Source organism: Octopus bimaculoides, chromosome 29 (assembly GCF_046866305.1).
Source record: "Octopus bimaculoides isolate indiv1 chromosome 29, ASM4686630v1, whole genome shotgun sequence".
NCBI lineage: Eukaryota > Metazoa > Mollusca > Cephalopoda > Octopoda > Octopodidae > Octopus > Octopus bimaculoides.
This window is the reverse complement of record NC_142956.1, coordinates 7,186,729-7,211,728: the sequence shown is the minus strand read 5'-3', so window position 1 is coordinate 7,211,728 and position 25,000 is coordinate 7,186,729. Positions and strand designations below refer to the sequence as shown.

The window sequence follows — 25,000 nt, the reverse complement described above, 5'->3', positions numbered from 1 at the left end:
TTCACGTCATATGTACGTATTCGATCGTTGTAATTGTTATAATTAAAATTTTCGACTGTTATCTTCAGATGCGATGTAAAATTTCCATTAGTCACTTACGCACTTACAGACATCTTCTGTATTTCCGACCCGTCTTCCACTCCACTCTGCCACCACTGTCAACATGTCCAGCCTTGAAGAAGTTTGTCGATGGTTGTTGACAGGAAAGGCATCCATGTGTAGAATATCTGGACAATGAACTCCTTTCGATCGACGCAATATGAACTGACGGACGTAACAATGATGATCATGATGATCATGATAGAGATGATGATCATGATAATGATGATGAGGATGGCGGAATTTTATTCTGCCAGTTGTTCGAGTCCAAAGCCTGCCAGTTTGTTGTGGCCCAAATTTTAAAGGTTTTACTCAATAAAGTGAATCCCGTAAGAGTTTGAAGCATACTACTTATTCAACGTTTACATTTTACAGAACGGCTAGCTTACAACTATACATACGTCCATCCCTCGCGCCATCCACCAACCCATCCATCCATCCATCCATCCACTTATAAACACAGCAAGCTTACATTTATATGTAGATACCAGTGGTGGAGGCGTGGGTGTTGCCGAACTTGCCCGGGCAGCACCCTTTCTACTTTAGCCGACACCAAAGAATGTCGGGACCGATGTTTTTCAGAGCTTAACTGTTTCATATACATCTGGTCTCCTACAACACACTTAGAATACGTTAAAATGAGTCCATTTGTTACGAATTGCAATTACCAACTTATATAGTATTTTTTCAAAACTCTTGAGCAATACTACCTCCAAAAAAATTCCTGGGTCCCCTTGTATATCACGTAGGTGGAGTTGTACCTTATCCTGCACGTCCATTCTTCCTTCGTTGTAGGACCATCAGTAAATTGAATGGCAAATGTGGTCATCTTAAAGAGATATCGGTGCATCCTTAGATTTTAGTGATAGACACCTGTACCATACGAGTACCACTCTGAGTCTCTGTGATTAGAACCTAATGGCTGACCGAAGAGAGAGGAACTTTAATCACGTCAAACAGCAGGTTTTCCATCAGAAGGTATCTCTGATGCAACCAAAGAATTCTTCAATTTTATGTCATGTCGTGACACCAAGGAAGGTTGTTTCAGCATCTCCGTGCTCAGATACTTTGTCATCACATATATTAGTTAACTTGTAGTTGGGCACTGACATTTTCTACTACTCAGGATCAGAGAAGACCGGGGGACGATAGTGGCTACCATGTGATTCCAGATTCCACAAACCCTGGAACTCCCGAACGAAAGACCCTAATCCTGGATGCAGTTTGAGTTTATAGCCAGCACATAGAACTAGGTATATGGTCATTCATACCTACATACATACATACATACACACATAGTACATACATACATAATACATACATGAATACATACATATATTTATACATGTATATATATATATATATATATTTATATATATATATATATATATATATATATATATATATATATATATATATATATATATATATATATATATATATACGTATATATAAGTATACATATATATTCATAGGACGGCAAACATAACAATGCCAGGTAAAATAACACAACGAAAACACAAACTTCAAGTCAACACTAACAAAAATAGAAACCATAAACAGAAAGAAAATCATTTTGTAATGTCAGGACAACACACATCGGAAACATAGCCAAAACAACTGCACATAGAGATCCTAAGATAATTAATCTTTCCAGAAGAGATCTTGACAATGATGAAACCCAACATCTGTTAAAAGGCCTGAAATTTACACCTACACCAACAGTCAACCCCCATGAACTAAAGGAAGATATCCAGAAATTCTGTCGCAAATTACGACTTGTGGAATTCTTCACCACCAATATTAATAATAAAAATAATAATGAACCCGAAGATTCTTTAGTGAGGAATAAATCAAATTTCACCCCACCAAATGACAGAAATATCTACCTTGACCAATATATTGACATCTTATCAAACTTCCTCCTAAAACAAAATACCAAAGATAGGCCGAACATTAACAAATCAGAGATATCTGCCCTAAACGCATACAAAACGATGAAACAATAATAATTAAACAAGCAGATGAAGGTGGTGCAATCGTTATCATGGATGTGGAATACTACAAGGATTTGGTTGAGGAACAACTGACGGATACAACCTTCTATTATAAAATATGCTCGAACATAGACCACCACATCATGAAGAAGATTAACCACCTGGTTTCTAAACATTACAACTCAGTCACTGACAACGAAAGAGACTACATCACCAATTTCGAACCAAAACCCAGTAACTTTTACGGCTTACCCAAAATACATAAGTCAGAAGATATTCAACAGGCAGTAAAAGAACAAGGAAGTGAATACATTAAAGTGCTATATCCAAAAGAGACAACTACAATCTATAAAAAAAATTACTCACCAGCGCCAAATTACTCGCAAAAAATACAACCCCACAAGTCAAAAACTGCACCTGCCCTAACTGCGGAACTTGCACCTTTCTCTTAGAGGGCTCAACATACAAATTTAAGTCAGGCCTAACATTTACCGTAAAATATGACTTCATCTGTTCTTCGAAGAAATTAATCTACGTTCTTAAATGTTGAAATTGTGGTGAAGACTACATTGGTCAAACAAGCTTCACTTTGAGCGATAGACTTAAGGCAACTCCAAATCACAAACACAAGATGCTGACGTCACCCCCCACCTCCAGCCTTATGAAATTCCACAAAGACAAGTGGCTGACGTCACCTTATTCTAAACTAATCAAAACCGAACTTCAGCGAATACAAGGAAATGACCCTTTAAGAGCACGGAACTACCTATAACCGTATCCACAAGGAAACCAACCAAGCAGAACGACACGCTTGAGGACGGAAGAAAGCGTCATCGATTTTTTAATGAATCAAAAATGAGATCCATTCACAAAAAAAAAAACTTATAAATACATCTGATCCGTAACCATACCATTACAATTCAAAGCGACTATTCAAAGAAGATCTGAGAAACCGTAAACCAAATTTCCATTTTTAATATTTTCATTCTCACATTCGTTTTTTCCAGTGTGACTTGTCGACCACCACTGAAATTAAAGAAACTTGTATATTCTAACAAATTCATATACAGTTTTCATTTCAAACGTACACCTTCTGTTTTGAACATGATAATTTATCAACATTGAAACATTTTAATTTGTCAACATTAAAACATTTAATTTGTCAACATTGAAACATTTTGATTTCTTAACATTGAGACTTTTAACGAATGTCTTTATAATTTTAAACTTTTACCGTTGATAAACAAAATATATTGTTGAAACTAGTTTGGTATATATGTGAATAAATGTAGTTTAAACATTTACGAGCTTTTGAAATTTAAGTGTATTTTCAACAACACATTTACCTATATATATATATGAATAGAAGCAAATAAGACATTGTGTCAAAAGAGATGTGGTTAGAGGTGGAAGCTATTGAGAAAGGCAATAGAAAATATATACGACTCATAAAAAATGCTTAGTACGTTTGATTGGTTGAAAAAAGTTAGATCCTGGTTGACGTTGGCTTATATATAGATACATTAACTTACATTTCTTAATTTTTGATAAAAGAAACGAAAGCACATCATCAGAGCTTAATATAAAATATATGACCAGCTGAATATTGCCTTTCTTCTCAGGTAAGTCTCTAATTCTTTACTCACACCGTTCTTGTCATATGTCACAATTTTGATGTAGCAATGAAAATAGATGTCTTGTATTACGATTGACATATTGATATATCCTCAGCCCAGACAGACATTTCAGGCTTTGTACATTTAGTAGAAAGGATTCTCATTATTATTATTATTATTATTATTATTATTATTATTATTATTATTATTATTATTACTAGTTACTTGAGTTCAAATTCCTCCGAGGTCGACGTTGTCTTTGATCCTTTTGAGTTCGATAAATTAAGTAATACTTGAGTACTGGGGTCAATGTAATCGACTAGTCCCCTCCTTTCAAATGTCAAGTCTTGTGCTTATAGTAGAAAGAATTATTATTACTATATAAAGCCGTGGTTACTTTGCATTTCATCCTTTTGGAATCAATGAAATAAGTATCAACTATTTACTGGGGTCGATGTAATCGACTAGTTACCACCACCCAAAAAAAAAAAAAGCAGCCCTTGTGTATTTAGTAGAAAGGGCTATTATTACATTTACGCACAACAGATTAGACTAGAACAAGAAAACTTCCTAACATCGGGTTAGAACAAGTAAGCTTATATGGCAAAAACATTCTTAAGTATCCTAGCTGTCCCTTATAACTCAGTTTCCAGGAGCTACGCTAAAGTAGGTTTTATGTCTAGTTCCTCAATTTCTTTGTGAAACCTTTAGGGATGGTTCCTAATGCAGCTACAACTACAGGGATACGTTTTATCCTCACATTTCCTAGACTCTGTTACTGAATGGCTAGGTCATGGTACTTTGCTCTATTCCGTATAATTTTCATACTGATTTTCTCATCATTCGGGTTTGTAAATTAAATTTTAAGTTCTCTTCGTCTACTACTACTAAATGAGGCCATGTAGATTCTATTAATCTCTCAGCCTGAATATTAAAATCCCACAACATCTTATTTCTAGCACTTTACTAGATTTATGTTCATATCACTTATCCAATATGATCAAATTCTAGCTATCTACATATCTCCCACTGGATTATTCTACCCAGGTTATCATGTGTAGCTCGTTCCCCATTGTTTTCCATAACCTACCAAGAGAATCTATCTGATTTTCGTCTATCCTGGTTTTTATCCAAATAATCCTCAATGTCAGACCTTGTGCTTTTACTAGCAAAATTTCTGTTTCCCTTCTTAGCCTTCCTTTCTGAAACCACAGCTATGTCTCATTATTATTTTTTATACCATTACCTTTGGAAATCTACCGTGCAAAGCCTTCTCTTGCCAGTCAGATAATCTTGCATCATTTTTTAAAGGTTTTTAACCCCTATGGCTTTTTGGTTTCCCTATCTCCTACTCTTAGCAGCTCTTTATAAAATTTCATCACTATTACCTACATATGAGGCTATATTTACTATAGCTAACTTCGCAGTCATGTTGTTATTATTGTTCCTGTTGGTGCTGTTGTTGTTCTTCTTCTTCTGTCAGCCCAAGATTTCTTATCTCCGCCCGGCAGATTTCATCTTCCTCTATTACTATTCTATATTCGAGTAGCTTTAAACATTAACGATTTACCAACTATAAATGGAAATTTTGAAGTATTTGAAGCATTATCGAAAGCAGCAGAAAAGCATACTTTACCTAGTTAAGATGGTAAGTGAATGAGATCGCTAGAAGAATCTGCAGGTATTGATGTTTCATGCATCTCACTTGAGGCGAAACTATGCCTCGATGTATGCAGTTGACATGCTTAAATACCCTGTTGAACTGTATCAGCTGGATGAAGATAATTCATTGAAGACTTTGAGCGAATCTACTTTTAAATTTCCTTTACAAATTCATACAGGGATTAGATTTGATACTGTGATTGCATGGTTTTAGTTGTACAACATTAGGCCTACCAGACCCAGGTCTTAATTTTCTATCTAATGTTCAAACGAATATTTTGGAGGACCGATCTTAAGTTATGTAGGGAATCAAAAGACTTAATTTCCGACAGATAGTTGTGTTTGAGAGAATAGTTGATGCCATTGACAGTGAGGAAGCATTTATTCGTTTCAGTTGCATCTGGTAGATCTTGGAGAAAACTACGTTTACAACTTTACACTGCTGAACTTTGTATGTAGGAGAGGTAGGATAGTCTTCCTTATATAACAATAACTGCTGGTCTCCTTAAGGCATGACCAACTGTGCACTGAGAATTGAATGGTACCCGACCGTTCGTTGTTGATAAATGCACTACTTTATCAATTAACACACTTCGTATAAATGACGAACTTCTAAAGGAAATTATGTAAAATGGTCATCTTTTTAGTGAAAAGCTTTTGATATTTGGAAATGACTTTCTCCAGACAGATAATGTAATTCGAGGATTCACCAATGTTAATAAAGAAAAATACTGCACGATGATCTAGTCAGCTTTATTTATTGTAAATTCAGTTAACATTAGCAATAATGAACAAACTGCCTCCTTTGATTTACATAACTTACATTGGTAATCTACCTGATTGTGTTGAGTTACGAATGTTAGTGAAACACTGAAACTTAACAAAGGCATTCTGCAGCTCATAACCGGGTCTAACGAACGAACATAACAGCAATGGTTCGATAACTGATGATGACGATGACGACATTGAAGATGACGACGAGGAAGAGGATGCTGTTGACGGCGATGAGGGCGCAGATATTAATGACGATGATAATAATGACTATGATGATGATGATGATGAGGAGGAGGAGGAGGAGGAGGAGGAGGGAGAGGAGGAGGAGGAGGAGGAGGAGGAGGAGGAGGGAGAGGAGGAGGAGGAGGAGGAGGAGGAGGAGGATTATCATGATCAACATGATAATCAATATAATGAATATGAGCTATAAATGTTCCAGTGGAGTTTTTAAATGAACAAAATCCACGTGCAATTCCACCTCATATTCTAATGATGAAAGTTTGGCGCATTATAATGTGAGAACGAAACCCGAGTCCCCTGAAGAGTTTACTAAATAGAACAGGAGCAACAATTACAGAAACGCGCACCCATTTTCGTTTTGCAACAGAAATGTTTACTGGCAACAGTATAAAAGAAAGGACTTTCATTTCACGATTTTATTTGTTACGTAGCGAAACAAATCTACTTTTTCAATATAATCGCAGTCAGTTCCCCTTGATACCATTCTTTATTATTTTCATAAATATATCTTATGGTTAGTTTTTTAACAGAGTGGGAGTATATGTACAAGACTTCGTATTTAACACGGAATAGTTTTATGTATTTCTAAATAGGATAAAAAATCAGGAACACCAAAAATGACAGATTTCCCTCACATAAACCAAGGGCATCTCCTACATAAGGACCATATATTCACTAAATGTCTAGTCGTGAATTGCCTTTTGAGGATAGATACTGATGTTTATGATGAAAATACTGACATTTATTAAGCTAACTGTAGTATTGAACATGAACTTCTGTGATATAATTTATACATTTATTATGCAAATATTCACCGTACAATGGTAGACCAAAATATAAATACAACACATTTCGTAAAACAAATGTCGCTGATTGGAAAACGATAACATTTCCATAACTATAGTCAGTATTTTTTTAGTATATTCATGAGTTAGTGTACATATTTTTGTTTCAGTCTATGTCATTATGTGGTCCTGTATATCCACACACATCCACATACGTATACTTGCACACAAAAACACACACACACATGTATATAGACGTATATGTATGTACGCATAAAAAGCTGTAATGTACACATTTTTGTGTGTACATTCTGGTCGTATAAACCTGATTGTGGAGTCTATTGTATTCAACACATTTCGTATTATCCGCATTTGTGGAATTTCATCTCTCTTGCACATATATAGATATACTTTTTACATGTTTATTACATATACTTACTCGTATTCAAATTTGTAAGGTTTGGGGATTGCACAATGATAAACGGCAAAATTTTGACGTCAAAGCTAGTAAGAAACGCTTGTCAACAAGGTGCACATACATGTAAATATAACGTTTTAGGTGCATACATTTCACAATTAAAAACTTTCGTGTAGGTTGAACATTAATGCCGGTATACGTATGCGAAAATCATTAATTGTTCAATGTTTCCAATGACGAATCCATCGGAAATAATTATACATGAGTTGTGTATATATAGTCTATCGGTGGTCTGTCCTTTGGCAGGCTTGTGATTGTGAAACTTCTCCAATACTGTCAACCACTGTTATATTGATTACAACTGAAGAAGATTAACCCAATTCTAATGACGAAACTGCCATTAGCTCGTTCCGAGAATTTTCCCATACCTATCTTCTATTAACTTCTTTTTCCACGAATTTAAATAGAGGAATAGTTTTAGAAGGAAATGTATTCGCCTCACCTCTTACGTCGTACTTAAGCGATCTACCATAGTAGTCAGCCATACGAGACGGTTGTCTCTCCTATTGCAAGTATAAAAGAAACTACAAACAATGAAAGCCAAAACAGTAAGCAACATCAACGACGACGACGACGGCAACAATGATAGCACTAGTTTTAGTATGAACTACAACAATAACAGCAGCGCTAACTAAACAACAGCAACAATAATAGTGTCATCAGCAGCAGCGATAGGGATATCAACAATGGTGCTGAGAGCTTTAGCAACAACAATAACTACAACTGTAACGTCGACAGCAGCAGCCACAATTGAGACAACAACAACAATAACATGAATGAGAACAACACTAACATAATCTACAAGGGTAGCAGCAACAACACCAACAACAATAATAACGATGAAAAACCATAGATAAAAAAATCATCATTCGCGAACGTTACAAAGTGGGGGGGGGGTCGTCCTTTTACTTGAAGAGAAAGTGGATATCATAAAAAGCATAGGAACAATATTGTTCCCCCTGGGGCCATAGCATTCCCAGAAGAGATAATGATGTGCACCAATAGAATAACAATAATCTATAAGAGCATCAATCGCACAGAAACGATGCTACAATTCCCTTCCCCAACCGAAATAGAAAAGATATATTGAAGATGTATAGCGTTCCGTAGTGTATATCTCCCAAGGAATGCATCAGGGGACCATGGTGGCCATACGTAGCAATAAAGAGGATGTGCGTAGGATGGATACAACGACCTGCACCTTAGTTCGCGATACTACCCTTAGATATGGAACGTTTTGTAACGAAAGTGAGGGTCACAAACGTACCTCCTCATAGGGACAAGCACGGGGAAATAATAAGCATGAAATCAAATCCCCATCAAAATTTAAAAAAAAACAAGTTATGGAATTCCAAGCTTTAGTTGTTCCAGAAGATGTGGTTTCCATACCAAACGTTTTGTCTTTCGGAGATTGTTTGGAAGATGCCGGTGGTCGTGAAGGGTAGGAAACGCAGATGTTATACCTTTGGCAAAATAGATAGTCTCAAAACTTTCTACATCACAGTGGTGAAATTCACAGTGGTGAAATTCACAGTGGTGAAATGACTCGCTGTGCATCGCTGCTTCCAATGCAAAATCTACTGTAATTACAAACAGGGCGGTAGCAGCACCCACCACAACAACGATAAATACAAAAGCAATAAAACATACTTCCACTCAAGGAAAGGCGTGAAAATCCGTGACTACCTCCACCACCACGACCACCACTACCAACAGCAACAGTAAACGATACAGAAGAAATTAAATCCAAATTCAGGCTACTCTTCGGATATAAAAGTGACCGTGGAAGACATGATGATGATGATGATGATGATGATGATGATGATGATGATGATGATGATGATGATGATGATAATGATGATGATAATGATAATGATAATAATAATAATAATAATAATAATAATAATAATAATAATAATAATAATAATAATAATATAACACTAGATAAAGCCAATGAAATAAGAGAACTAGACGAAAGCCAATCATATAAGTATTTAGGAGTCAATGAACTAGATAGGATACAACATACACAAATGAAAGAAAAAATAAAGAAAGAGTACTATAGACGAGTTAGATCAATACTAAAAACAGAGCTCAATGCTAAAAACAAGATAATGGGTATCAACACTTTAGCTGTCCCAGTTATAAGCTACAGCTACAACATCCTTAACTGGACACTAAACGAACTATGTAAAATAGACAGGAAAACAAGAAAAATAATGACAGGATATAGGATGCACCACCCAAAATCTGACATAGAAAGGCTATATATACAACGCACAGAAGGTGGCAGGGGTCTTATACAGCTAGAAAACTATTATAAAATAACCACCATAGGACTGCAAAAATACCTACTCCAAAACCAAGGGAAACTAATACAAATAGCCACAAAACACGAGCAAAACAAAAAACTGTTTTCAGTATTTAAGGAAGCTGACAAATGCAAACAAGAAATCAATCTACCTAACAAATACGAAGAAGAAGAAGAAGAAACAACAAAAGCTATAAAACAAATGAAATCCAAACTAAAACTAGAACAGCAACGGACCATGATAAAACGATGGCAAGAAAAGCCCCTACATGGTAAATACTGGGCTAAACTAAATGCGAAAGAAATAGACAGAGAAAAATCCCAGCAATGGCTGAGAAGCTCAGGACTCAAAGCAGAGACTGAAGGATTTTTAATTGCTGCACAAGACCAAAGCCTCCCCACCAGAAATTACCAAAAACACATAATGAAAAGAAATATAACGAGTAACTGTAGAATATGTGGAGATCGACAAGAAACAATAAATCATATTATCTCTGGCTGCCCAGTCCTGGCTAAGAAGGAATATATTCACAGACACGACAGAGCTGGGACCTATATACACTGGAAGCTATGCCAACATTATGGAATAGCAACAGAAAAAAGGTGGTATAAACACACGCCAGAAAAGGTCACAGAAAACGAGAAAGCAACCATACTCTGGGATATGCCAATACACACAGATAGAGAAATTAAGGCAAATAGACCAGATATAGTTGTCAAAGATCATGAAGGAAAAAAATGCCTTCTAATTGATGTTTCAATACCAGCAGATGACAACGTTTCTCTAAAAGAAATGGAAAAACTTTCAAAATACAAAGACCTGGAAATAGAGATAACTCGAATGTGGAATCTAAAAACAGAAACAATTCCTATCATAGTAGGTGCCTTAGGTATAATAAAAAAATATTCAGACAAATACATAACAAAAACACCAGGACTTACAAATATATATAACATACAGAAAATTGCACTACTGGGTACTGCACACATTCTACGCAAAACACTTTCAATACAGTAAACATAAGAGCACCACAGCAAACCACAGCACATACCCAAGGCGCACAGAGCTGCGCTCGGTAGTGAAGTGAAAGCACGTTATAAAAATAAAACTACTGAATAATAATAATAATAATAATAATAATAATGATGATTTTCATCGTTATCTCTGCTGCTATTTTCCAAGACCCGTCTATTCATAGATTCGTGCTCTACCTCTGTGAACCAACTATTTTTTTTCTTATTGCTCGTGCTTGGTCACAGTCTCTCTTCCGTTATGTTGAAGCAATCCCTTTTCTCCCCAATGATCATAGATACGTCGTCAGTAACCCCTAATTTGAGCACCATTCTTATCTACCGGGCTGCTCAGGTAGAAACACTCCATGACCACTGCATCTGTCTGCTTGTTCCATCTTCGCCGTGTGTGGTGGTCCCTTTCTGGATATCGACAGCCCAGGAAAGGAGCAGTGGTAGTTTACTAGATGAGACACATATAGATGATCTAACAATATAAGTAATGACAATATGACAGATGAAAAAAAGACAATCTACGACGGAATAAAGGCAAGACTACAGGAAAACGATAGCGACATTATTTGCAGCCTTAAAATGGTTGATCGATGGAAATTGAATCAAGAAACGAAAAATGTCAATGAAATTCTGAAATACATCAGATTAAGCAACATCACAGAAACAAATATTTTGATCAAGGTAGCAAGTATTGCTGTAGCAGGAAATGTGAGTGTTGATGTCAAGAAAAAGAAACATAATGGAAGTGACAAAAGAAAAGATCCATGGTGGAAAAGAAGAATACAGGCAGAGTTAGACATGTTCTCGAAGAGAATCTGTCTGTTAGACCGAAAAGAAAAAGAGGAGCATAAGAGTGAACAAAAATACAGGGTGATGAGAAGGAAGTATAATACTGAAAGAAAGTGCCTGAAAGTGGTAATGGAGGAACTGAAACAACGCCTCGTTGCAAAGAAAGAAGAGATGGTAAGATACGACCAAAGAATGATGAGTTACTACCAGAATAGATTATTCAGAGTAGATCAGAAATGATTCTATAAAGAACTAAATGGAGAGTATATAGATGAAATGTTGATGCCAGATAATAATGAAAGTCGAAGGTTCTGCAGTGAGATTTGGGGCAAAGTCAAAGATACTGAATGGTTGCATGAACTGAAACAAACAGTAGTCTGTCCAAAACAGACAGAACTTATCATTTCATTTAGAGAAGTGAATGAAATGGGCAAAAGAATGAGCAATTGCCCCGGGACCAGATGGAGTCAAGGCTTCTTGATCAAAAGAATCGGTGAATGTCATGCACGAATAGCTGCGCAACTCAACACCTTGTTGAATGCCGACCAAGTAACACCAGAGTGGTTCACATTGCGTAGGCCTGTTCTGCGCTTGAAAAACATCGGAAAAAGGCAATACGGTAGACAATTACAGGTCGATAACCTGTTTGCCATTTATGTGGAAGTTATTGACTCAAATACTCACAGAGTCAATGTACGAACATTGAGAAAAATGGAGTCCTGCTACATTTCCAGAAGGGTTGCAAATGTAAGTGCAGATGAAGCAAAGATCAACTCCTGATAGACAAAACTGTACTTAGACACTGCAAGAAAAAGAAAACTAAATTAGCCATGTCATGGATGGACTATCGTAAGGCGTACGATATGATCCCACATTCTTGGATTATGGACTGTATCAACCTATTTGGTATTGCATCAAATGTTGAGCGATTGCTTGGAAAAAGTATAGCTTGTTAGAGGACGGACCTGATAGCATACGGAAGAAGTTTAGGGAAAGTAGAAATTAGGAGAAGCATCTTCCAAGGGAATTGCCTCTCCCCGCTGATCTTTGTACTCTGCTTGATACCACTAACACTGATCCTGAGGAAAGCAAAAGCTGGATATGTATTCAACAGTTGCCAACAAAAAGACAACCATCTGTTATTCATGGATGACCTCAAACTTTGTGGTAAATATGAAACCCAAGTGAGTTCCCTCGTTGATACGCTGTATACTTTCAGCGCTGATATCAGAACGGAGTTCAGACTGAGAAAGTGTGGCGTGTTAGTCTTGAAGAGAGGTAAAGTCAAATGTATGGACGGACTAACAATACCGCCAGGGAAGATTATGAAGCATATAAAAGAGGCGAGCGATAGGTATTTTGAAAATTGGGAAATTGATGGAGAAAGAAATGACACACAAATTTAAGGTGGAGTTTTTGCGCAGATTGAGAATGATCCTTAAATCGAAATTAAACAAACAGAATAAGATTAAAGCAATCAACAGCTGGGCGGTTTCACTCCTTAGTTATGGAGCAGGGGTTATCGCATGGACGGCAGACGAACCAAATAGCTTAGAAAGAAAGACAAAGAAGTTGCCAACTAGATATGGGACACTCCACCCAGAAAGTGACACAGACAAGAAAAAGAGGGGGAAGAGGACTTATTGGATGCGAATACAACATTAGAGCAGAAGAAAACAACATATAACATTGTGTGTAAAAATGCCACAGAACCGCTATTACTAGAGGTAAGGAGGTCAGGCTTGTGTAGGATGAAAGATTGCAAAGATAAAGCAATGTGCAAGAAATTGAAAACGAACGAAACTGAAAATAGGTGGGTCAAGAAAAGAATGCATGGTCAGTTTCATAGGGATGTTGAAGATAAGACAGAGAAAAAAGATGGCTGTGGATGACTAAAAGTGATTTAAAAGCGGAAAGGGAGGCTCTAATCTGTGCTAACCAAGTGCAAGCACTAAGAACACGCTACATATAATGCAGAATAGTCAGCACATCAGAAAGTGTTAAGTGTAGAATCTGTGGACAAAACGGTGAAATCGTATGGCTTATTACGAGACAATGTACGCCACTGACCCAGAAGCAACATAAGAGACGCATCGACAATATAGCCTGGCTTGTCCATTGGACACTTCGTAGCAAGTATGGACTTGACAGAGCAAACGTTGGTGCGACCACAAACCATAACGCATTGTCGAAAATAGAAATTCAAAGATCCTGTGGGATTTTGTGATACAGTGCGACCATGCGATTGAGAATAGGAAGCCGAAGTCTTAAATGAGAAAGTAGACAAACTATGCTGGATCATAGACATAGCATGCCCAGATGACAACAAAGTATGCGATAAGGAAGAAAGAAAATTCGACTGATATGACAGGTTAGCTTGGGAAGTTAAGCAGTTGTGGTCTATGAAAAAGGTAGCAACAGTACCAATAATTGTCGGAGCCCTGGGAACAGTGAGCAAAAGTCTCGAGAAGTACGTGGAACAAATAGGGCTGCAATAAAGGTAGAGCAGTTGCAAAAAACATCAGAGATTGGAACCGCTCGAATACTCCGGAAGTTACTCGGAAAATAAAAGGTGTTACCTCAGTTCACTGGTAGTGAGCAGCTGACACTGTTGTACATCTCCGCGTTAGAAGCTGGGCAAGTGTCTTCAACTCTAGCCTTGGGCCGACCAAAGCCTTGTGAGTGGATTTGCTAGAAGGACACTGAAAGAAGCCCGTCGTATATATGTGCATATATATGTATATGTGTGTGTGTGTTTGTGTGTCTGTGTTTATCCCCCAACATCACTTCACAACCGATGCTGGTGTCTTTACGTCCCTGTAACTTACCGGTTATGCAAAAGGAACCCATAAAATAAGTACTAGGCTTACAAAGAATAAGTCCTGGGGTCAGTTTGCTCGAATAAAGGCGGTGCTCCGGCATGGCCACAGTCAAATGACTGAAACAAGTAAAATAGTACAATACAGTCAAGAGTATATAATAATAACGATGATGATGATAATAATAATAATAATAATAATAATAATAATAATAATAATAATAATAATAATAATAATAATAATAATAAGGTATGTGCTAAAGCTGCCCGCATAACAAGGTATGAAAAGCGTGTTAGAATCTTCCGAGATAATAACATGTTCAAAAATAACCCCAAAAATTTCTACAGGAAGATAGGGAAAACACCAGTAACAATAAAGTCTGTCCCATCAATAGAAGAAGTGCAAGAATTTTGGAATAAAATCTGGGCAGAAGATAAAACACACAATGAAAAGGCCCCTTGGATTGAACAATATCTACAGACCTAGACTCCTTAGAGGAGCAAAAGTGGGAGGGGGTCAAGGTAGAAGATATAAGATCTGCTCTCAGGAGGTCAAGCAAATGGAAGTCTCTAGGAAAGGATAACATTCCTAACTTCTGGTTGAATGCCTTCCCAGAAAGCCATGAACTGCTTACAAAACTTTACAACGATGTTTTGCAAAATCCTAGTTTGATGCCCTCTTGGCTAGTTAATGGTTTAACATTCCTGCTTCCAAAAAATGAGGAAACAAACGAACCAAAATATTAGCGCCCCATAACCTGCTTAACAACAATGTACAAGACGCTAACATCTGTCCTAACCGAGTACACCTATAGTTTTTTAATAGAAAGTAGCATATTCCCTAATGCGCAAAAGGGGTGTAAACGTGGATCTTATGGTTGTAAAGATCAGCTACTCATCAATAAGATGATCTTAGAAGATTGTCACAAGCGACACAAAAACTTGTCAATAGCCTGGATAGACTATAAAAAGGCATTTGATAGCCTACCACATAGCTGGATTAGGAAATGTCTGGAAATGTATAAAATAGCTCCTACTCTGCGAAACTTTTTATCTGTAAGTATGGGATCATGGAGAACCACACTGATGTTGAACAATGACAATGAATTTCTAAATGCTGGAGATGTAAGAATTTCATGTGGCATTTTCCAGGGTGACTCACTATCACCACTCCTCTTCTGTCTAGCCCTAATACCGCTCTCAAAATTGTTCAATGATGTACAATATGGTTATAAAATATTTGATAAAAATATAAATCATCTCATTTACATGGATGATTTAAAACTCTCTGCAAAAAATGACCAACAACTCAAAGGCCTACTAGCGATTGTTAAACAATTCAGTGATGACATCAGGATGCAATTTGGCCTTGATAAATGTGCAAAAGCTACCTTTATCAAAGGAAAAATGACAAATACATCTAATGTGATAAAATGTCATAAAAGAGTTAGAAATGTCATAAAAGAGTTAGAACCAGCGGAGAGCTACAAATACCTAGGGGTAATTGAAGGGGACAATATCAAGCACTCACTGATGAGGGAAAGGATCAGAAGAGAATGTTATCGCAGAGTGAGAGCAATACTGAAGACAGAGCTGAACGCGAGAAACAGGATCGAAGCGATCAATGCTCTAGCCATACCAGTCGTGACTTACAGTTTCAACATCGTTAACTGGTCAATTACTGAAATATGTAATGTTGACAGAAAAATACGAAAACTGTTGACAATGCATAGAATGCACCACCCTAAGGCAGATATAGAACGTCTTTATCTACCAAGAAAAGAGGGAGGCCGATGACTTCTACAGCTGGCATTATCAATGAAGGTAGCCACAATTGGCCTAGACACCTATCTGAAAAACTCTGAGGACTGGATGCTAAAACTTGTCTTAAAACATGAAAGCAAGAAAGCATCTTACTCAGTAACAAAACAGGCAAAGGACTATCTAAGTGAATTCCAATTGCAACAAACTCAAGAATTAGACGAACTAGAAACACCTGCAGAAAAAGCTAAGCGCTTGAAAACCCGTGCAAAAATTGCTGCCTTAGATATTATGACTGAAAAATGGCATGGAAAACCTCTCAATGGCAAATAACCAAAGAGAGCGAATAATGCAGATATTGACAAAGCCCTTACCCACTAATGATTAATGGCCTCTGGCCTGAAATCAGAAACAGAGGGGTTTATCATAGCAGCCCAAGATCAATGCCTACCTACAAAGAACTACCAGGCCAACATATTAAAGAACGGCAGCTCCCCATTATGTCGTATATGCCAACAACAAAATGAGACCATCGATCATGTTGTCTCCATGTGCAGTCTGCTTGCGCCTACATAGTATCTCAACAAGCATGATAGAGCCGCACAATAAATTCATTGGGTAATTTGCAAAAACCTGGACTTGCCCCATGATAAAGACTGGTGGGAACACAAACCACCCCCAGTACTTGAAAATGATAACATCTCACTGCTCTGGAACTTCACCATTCAAACTGACAGAAAGAGAGATGCAAATAGTCCAGACATCATACTGAAAGACTTCAGACAAAAATCATGCCTCCTCATTGATATGACTGTCACAATCGATATAAACGTATCTGTCAAGACCTACCAAAATCTGAGCAAATATAAAGATCTTGAAATAGAAATTAGCAAAATGTGGAATTTGAAGACGAAAACAATACCTATTGTCATAGGTGCCCTGGGAATGACAGCGAAACGGGTTGATTACTACCTAGCTCAGATACCAGGAAACCCCAAAATGGCTGAAGTTCAAAAGATAATGCTCATGGGAACTGCCCATATCCTACGTAAAATACTGTCTATGTGATCTCAAATTTTAAAGCAAACATAATTTTCTTATGGTTTCTTAAACATTCACTTGAACAAAACTGTACAAATCCAAATATATGGTACTCTAGGAATAACACCTACATGAACTTCTAACTTGTTGTCTCTTGAGGTCTCTGGGTTAGGGTTAGGGTTAAGGTTAGGGTTAGGGTTAGGGTTAGGGTACAACTTGTACAAATGCAAAACAAAAGTCAAACATAAAATAATAATAATAATAAAAATAAATAATAATAATAATAATAATAATGATAATAATATAAATAATAATAATAATAATAATAATAATAATAATAATAATAATAAATAATAATAATAATAATAATAATAAATAATAATAATAATAATAATAATAATAAATAATAATAATAATAATAATAATAATAATAATAACAACAATAACAATAATAATAATAATAATAATAATAATAATTAATAATAATAATAATAATGATAATAATAATAATAACAATAATAATAATAATAATAATAATAATAATAATAATAATAACAACAACAATAATAATAATAATAATAATAATAATATTATTAATAATAAAAAATTACAAACAGATTAAATACCACCGGTATTATTACACCCAAGAATAACAACCGAGAAGTGCGTACTGTAAGCTTGTTACGAAAAAAATACGAAGATCTGAACGTGCAAAACAATCTGACAACAGAAATAAACGAACCGGTACTCTACGAAAACGATGACCGTCAAAATAAAGGACCGCAAACAAAACCAAAACGGCATAAATGGACACGTGAGGAATACATTTCGATCCTACACACCTATTTCACAGCAGTGCTCTACCCCAAAAACGAAAACGCAACAACACATACATATAAAATATGGAAGAAAAATAATGTAAATATAGACCTCGATAAAACAATGAACCCTAACAAACTAGCTAACATAAGAAGATATATTCTAAAAGCCAAAAAAATATCAAAAATAGAAATAGAACAATTGAAAGGAAAAATACATCAGGAAAATCTAGATAGTAGTCACACAGCAATGCCAAATAATAATATAAACACTGAGATAGCAAAACACGAGGACATACGTAACATTTCCGACAAAAACGAAGTAAACAAAAAACAACAAACCCAGACCGTAGAGATGTATAATAGTGTACAAAAAGCACCAATTCAGAACACCACAGACAAACATATCAATGAAAAGGAAGGCAAAACAAATCTAAAGCCTGGGAATAACGAAGGGAAACCTAATAATTACGATACTATGAAAATGAGAATAACCAAAGAACTGAAGACAACAGATCTTAGAATGGACCACAGATTATATCTCCCAAAAATCAAAATAAACAATAAAACAACATCAATAATAAATAGCATACACCTGGCCGTCACGGAACTAACAACCACAGAAACAACAGGCAATATCACTGAGCTAAACGTCATAATATATGCGGCAGCCACTGCAGACACAAAAGAAGCAGGATACTCACTCAAACCCATCCGAACAGGAGTTCTACCACCCAAACAGACCTTGTGGATAAAAAACATCCAGAACAAAATTGAAAAAAAAGAAAAGATTTATCGATTCTCAATGAAATTAGTAAACAATCAACACAACTAAGTAACAAGAAGAAAACAAAAATACTGTACAAATACAGCATTATAGAAAAAGACTTACCTGAGGCAAAAGAAAAACTAAAGCAAGACATCCTTGCCAAAGTACAAAGGATCCGCCGGTATGAGAAACGCCAACGTTTCTTTGAACAAAACAAACAGTTCAAATCCAACCCCAAAAAACTCTACCAAGAACTGGGTAAAAATAAAATAGACATTACTGCAGCACCAACAGCAGAAGAACTAGAGAAATTCTGGAAACAAATATGGTCGGTGAGGCAACAACCCCAGAAAAGGACCATTAAAACAACGAACTTAGCACCTGAGCAACTCTGGGCCCCTATAACAACTGAAGACGTCACCCAGACACTGCAAAGTCTAAGCAACTGGAAGGCACCTGGACACGACAAGATCCCCAATTTCTGGTTAAAACACCTGCCAGGAATGCATAAAAAGCTGGCAGAAAATTTTAACATACTAGCAGAGCCAGAGACAATGCCTGAATGGCTCACAAAAGGAAAAACCATCTTAATCCCCAAATCCACGGAAACGGTGAAACCACAATACTATAGACCTATAACCTGTCTCCCTACGATCTACAAAGCCTTTACTGCAATAATATCGCAGAGATTGAGTAAACACCTGGAAAATAACAACCTGTTTCCAGAAGAGCAGAAGGAATGCTGCAAGGGCTCATACGGCTGTAAAGATCAATTATTGATCAATAAAGCCATAACTGAAGACAGCCGCAGAAAGAAGAAAGGCCTCAGTATGGCCTGGGTGGACTACCAAAAGGCCTTCGACAGTGTTCCCCACACGTGGATTCTGGAAACGCTAGCCATAAACAAGGTGGCACCAATTATTATAAAATACATATGGCACTCAATGAACAAATGGCAAACAGTGCTACAGCTCCAAACAAAAGAGGGACTTGTGAAAACGAAAGCCATCCCCATTAGAAGAGGAATATTCCAGGGAGACACGCTCTCTCCACTCCTGTTCTGCCTGGCACTCACACCTTTAACAGAATTGCTAAATAGAACTGGATGCGGTTACAAATGCTACGGAAAAACAGTCAGCCACCTTCTATATATGGATGACCTAAAATTATATGCTAAAAACGACTAAGAGCTAGAAAAACTACTACAGACAGTACACAGCTTTACCAAGGAAATAGATATGAAATTCGGATTACAAAAATGTGCCAAAGCAACCCTGAAAAGAGGTAAATTAGTTAAAAGCAGCAATATAACACTAGATAAAGCCAATGAAATAAGAGATCTAGACGAAAGCCAACCATACGAGTATTTAGGAGTCAATGAACTAGATAGGATACAACATACACAAATGAAAGAAAAAATAAAGAAAGAGTACTATAGACGAGTTAGATCAATACTAAAAACAGAGCTTAATGCTAAAAACAAGATAATGGGTATCAACACTTTAGCTGTCTCAGTTATAAGCTATAGCTACAACATCCTTAACTGGACACTAAACGAACTATGTAAAATAGACAGGAAAACAAGAAAAATAATGACAGGATATAGGATGCACCACCCAAAATCTGACATAGAAAGGCTATATATACAACGCACAGAAGGTGGCAGGGGTCTTATACAGCTAGAAAACTATTATAAAATAACCACCATAGGACTGTAAAAATACCTACTCCAAAACCAAGGGAAACTAATACAAATAGCCACAAAACACGAGAAAAACAAAAAGCTGTTTTCAGTATTTAAGGAAGCTGACAAATACAAACAAGAAATCAATCTACCTAACAAATACGAAGAAGAAGAAGAAGAAACAACAAAAGCTATAAAACAAATGAAATCCAAACTAAAACTAGAACAGCAACGAACCATGATAAAACGATGGCAAGAAAAGCCCCTACATGGTAAATACTGGGCTAAACTAAATGCGAAAGAAATAGACAGAGAAAAATCCCAGCAATGGCTGAGAAGCTCAGGACTTAATGCAGAGACTGAAGATTTTTAATTGCTGCACAAGACCAAAGCCTCCCCACCAGAAATTACCAAAAACACATAATGAAAAGAAATATAACAAGTAACTGTAGAATATCTGGAGATGGACAAGAAACAATAAATCATATTATCTCTGGCTGCCCAGTCCTGGCTAAGAAGGAATATATTCACAGACACGACAGAGCTGGGACCTATATACACTGGAAGCTATGCCAACACTATGAAAGAACAACAGAAAAAAGATGGTATAAACACACGCCAGAAAAGGTCACAGAAAACGAGAAAGCAACCATACTCTGGGATATGCCAATACACACAGATACACAGATAGAGAAATTAAGACTAATAGACCAGATATAGTTGTCAAAGATCAAGAAGGAAAATAATGTTTTCTAATTGATGCATCAATACCAGCAGATGCCAACATTTCCCAAAAAGAAATGGAGAAACTTTCAAAATACAAAGACCTGGAAATAGAACTAACTCGAAGATGGAATCTGAAAACAGAAACAATTCCTATCATAGTAGGTGCCTTAAGTATAATAAAAAAAAATATTCAGAAAAATACATAACAAAACACCAGGACTTACAAATATATATATATATATATATATATATATATATATATATATAACATACAGAAAATTGCACTACTGGGTACTGCACACATTCTACGCAAAACACTTTCGATACTGTAAACATAAGAGCACCACAGCAAACCACAGCACATACCCAAGGCGCACAGAGCTGCGCTCGGTAGTGAAGTGAAAGCACGTTATAAAAATAAAACTACTGAACAATAATAATAATAATAATAATAATAATAAGTACCGGGGGACGTTTAACATGTGAGAAAGATAAATCACTGCTCCGAAATTTATCCAAAAGCATCGGAAATAAAAACACCGCATGTAGCCAAACATAGCTGACAAAGGGTTGGACTATATCCCAATAAGTAATACTCATTGAAAATTATTTATATTTTTCCAAATATGATGATGTATTTTAACTGGATATCATCTCCACTGCTCGCACAGCACACGTTAACACGCTTGGTACATCAACACCAGACCATCTCCGGCCCAAAACACCATGTACAAAAAAATTACAAATACATTAAATAGTACCGGTATTATTCCACCCAAGAATAACAACCGAGAAGTGCGTACTTTAAACTTGTTATGCAAAAAGTACGAAGACGTGCACGTGCAAAACAATCTGACAACAGAAATGAACGGACCGGTACCCTGCAAAAATGATGATGGTCAAAATAAAGGGCCGGACGTTGTTCCTCATGTCCCGCAAACAAAACCAAAACGGCATAAATGGACACGTGAGGAACACATTCCGATCTTACACGCCTATTTCACAGCAGTGCTCTACCCAAAAAACGAAAACGCAACAACACATACATATAAAATATGGAAGAAAAATAATGTAAATATAGACCTCGATAAAACAATGAACTAGCTAACATAAGAAGATATATTCTAAAAGCCAAAAAAATATCAAAAATAGAAATAGAACAATTGAAAGGAAAAAATACATCAGGAAAATCTAGATAGTAGTCACACAGCAATGCCAAATAATAATATAAACACTGAGGTAGCAAAACACGAGGACAAACGTAACATTTCCGGCAAAAACGAAGTAAACAAAATACAACAAACCCAGACCGTAGAGATGTATAGTAGTGTACAAAAAGCACCAATCCAGAACACCATAGACAAACATATGAATGAAAAGGAAGGCGATACAAATCTAAAACCTGCGAATAACGAAGGGAAACCTAATGATTATGATACTATAAAAATGAGAATAATCAAAGAACTGAAGGCAACAGATCTTAGAATGGACCACAGATTATATCTCCCAAAAATCAAAATAGACAATAAAACAACATCAATAATAAATAGCATAAACCTGGCCGCCACGGAACTAACATCCACAGAAACAACTGTCAATATCACTGAGCAGGATACTCCCTCAAATCCATCCGAACAGGAGGTCCACCACCCACACAAACATTGTGGATAAATAATATCCAAGACAAAATTAAAAAAAGAGAAAAGATCTATTGATTCTCAATGAAATTAGTAGAGAATCAACACAACTAAGTAACAAGAAGAAAACAAAAATACTGTACAAATACAGCATTATAGAAAAAGACTTACCTGAGGCAAAACAAAGCTAAAGCAAAATATCCTTGCCAAAGCACAAAGGATCCGCCGGTATGAGAAACGCCAACGTTTCTTTGAACAAAGAAAACAGTTCAAATCCAACCCCAAAAAAATCTACCAAGAACTGGGTAAAAATAAAATAGATATTACTGCAGCACCAACAGCAGAAGAAGTGGAAGAATTTTGGAAACAAATATGGTCGGTGAAGCAAAAACCCCAGAAAAGGACCATTAAAACAACACACTTAGCACCTGAGCAACTCTGGACCCCTATAACAACTGAAGACGTCACCCAGGCACTGAAAAGTCTAAGCAACTGGAAGGCACCTGGACACGACAAGATCCCCAATTTCTGGTTAAAATACCTGACAGGAATGCATAAAAAGCTGGCTGAAAACTTTAACAACATACTAGCTTAGCCAGAGACAATGCCTGAATGGCTCACGAAAGGGAAAACCATCTTAATTCCCAAATCCACGGAAACGGAGAAATCACAAGACTACAGACCTATAACCTGTCCCCCTACGATCTACAAAGCCTTTACTGCAATAATTTCACAGAGATTGAGTAAGCACCTGTAAAATAACAACCTGTTTCCAGAAGAGCAGAAGGGATGCTGAAAGGGCTCATATGGCTGTAAAGATCGATTAATGATCAATAAAGCCATAACTGAAGACAGCCGCAGAAAGAAGAAAGGCCTCAATATGGCCTGGATCGACTACCGAAAGGCTTTCGACAGTGTTCCCCACACGTGGATTCTGGAAACACTAGCCATAAACAAGGTGGCACCAATTATCATAAAATACATAAGGCACTCTATGAATAAATGGCAGACAGTGCTACAGCTCCTAACAAAAGAGGGACTCGTGAAAACGAAAGCCATCCCCATTAGAAGAGGAATATTCCAGGGAGACACGCTCTCTCCACTCCTGTTCTTCCTGGCACTCACACCTTTAACTGAATTGCTAAATAGAACTGGATGCGGATACAAATGTTACGGCAAAGCAGTCTGCCACCTTATATATATGGATGACTTAAAATTATACGCTAGAAATGATAAAGAGATAGAAACACTACTACATACAGTACATGGATTTACCAAGGAAATAGATATGAAATTCGGATTAGGAAAACGTGCAAAGCAACATCACACTAGATAAACCCAATGAAATAAGAGAACATGACGAAAGTCATCCGTACATATATTTAGGAATCAATGAACTAGATAGGATACAACACAAACAAATGAAGAACAAAATAAAGAAAGAGTACGATAGACGAGTTAGATCAATACTAATAACAGAGCTCAATGTTGAAACAAGATAATAGGTATTAACCTTTTAGCCTTCCCAGTTATAATTATAATTTACAGATACAATATCGTTAACTGGCTCTAAACGAACTATCTAAAATAGGAAAACAGGATAATTAATGACAGGATCTAGGATGCACCACCCAAAATCTGACATAGAAAGGCCATATATACAACATACAGAAGGTGGTAGGGGTTTTATACAGCTGGAATCCCATTATAAAATAACCACCATAGGACTGCAAAAATACCGACATCAGAAAAAAGGAAAACTAATACAAATAGCCACAAAACACGAGCAAAACAAAAAACTGTTTTCAGTATTTAAGGAAGCTGACAAATACAAAGAAATCATACTACCTAATAAATACGAAGAAGAAGAAGAAGAAGAAGAAGAAGAAGAAGAAGAAGAAGAAGAAGAAGAAGAAGAAGAAGAAGAAGAAGAAGAAGAAGAAGAAGAAGTAGAAGAAGAAGAAGAAGA

General features: G+C 36.5%; 1 protein-coding gene across 20 annotated transcripts in view; it reads left to right on the top strand.

Annotated features, from left to right (window-relative positions):
- The first annotated feature begins 3,568 nt into the window (after positions 1 to 3,568).
- The window catches only part of LOC106882312 (uncharacterized), a 206,134-nt gene continuing 184,702 nt past the window's right edge, over positions 3,569 to 25,000 (top strand). For all 20 annotated transcript variants that reach the window (XM_089345471.1, XM_089345467.1, XM_089345464.1 and 17 more), the window contains exon 1: positions 3,569 to 3,718. The gene's annotated coding sequence lies outside the window, so the exon portion shown is untranslated. The remainder of the gene's footprint in view (positions 3,719 to 25,000) is intronic.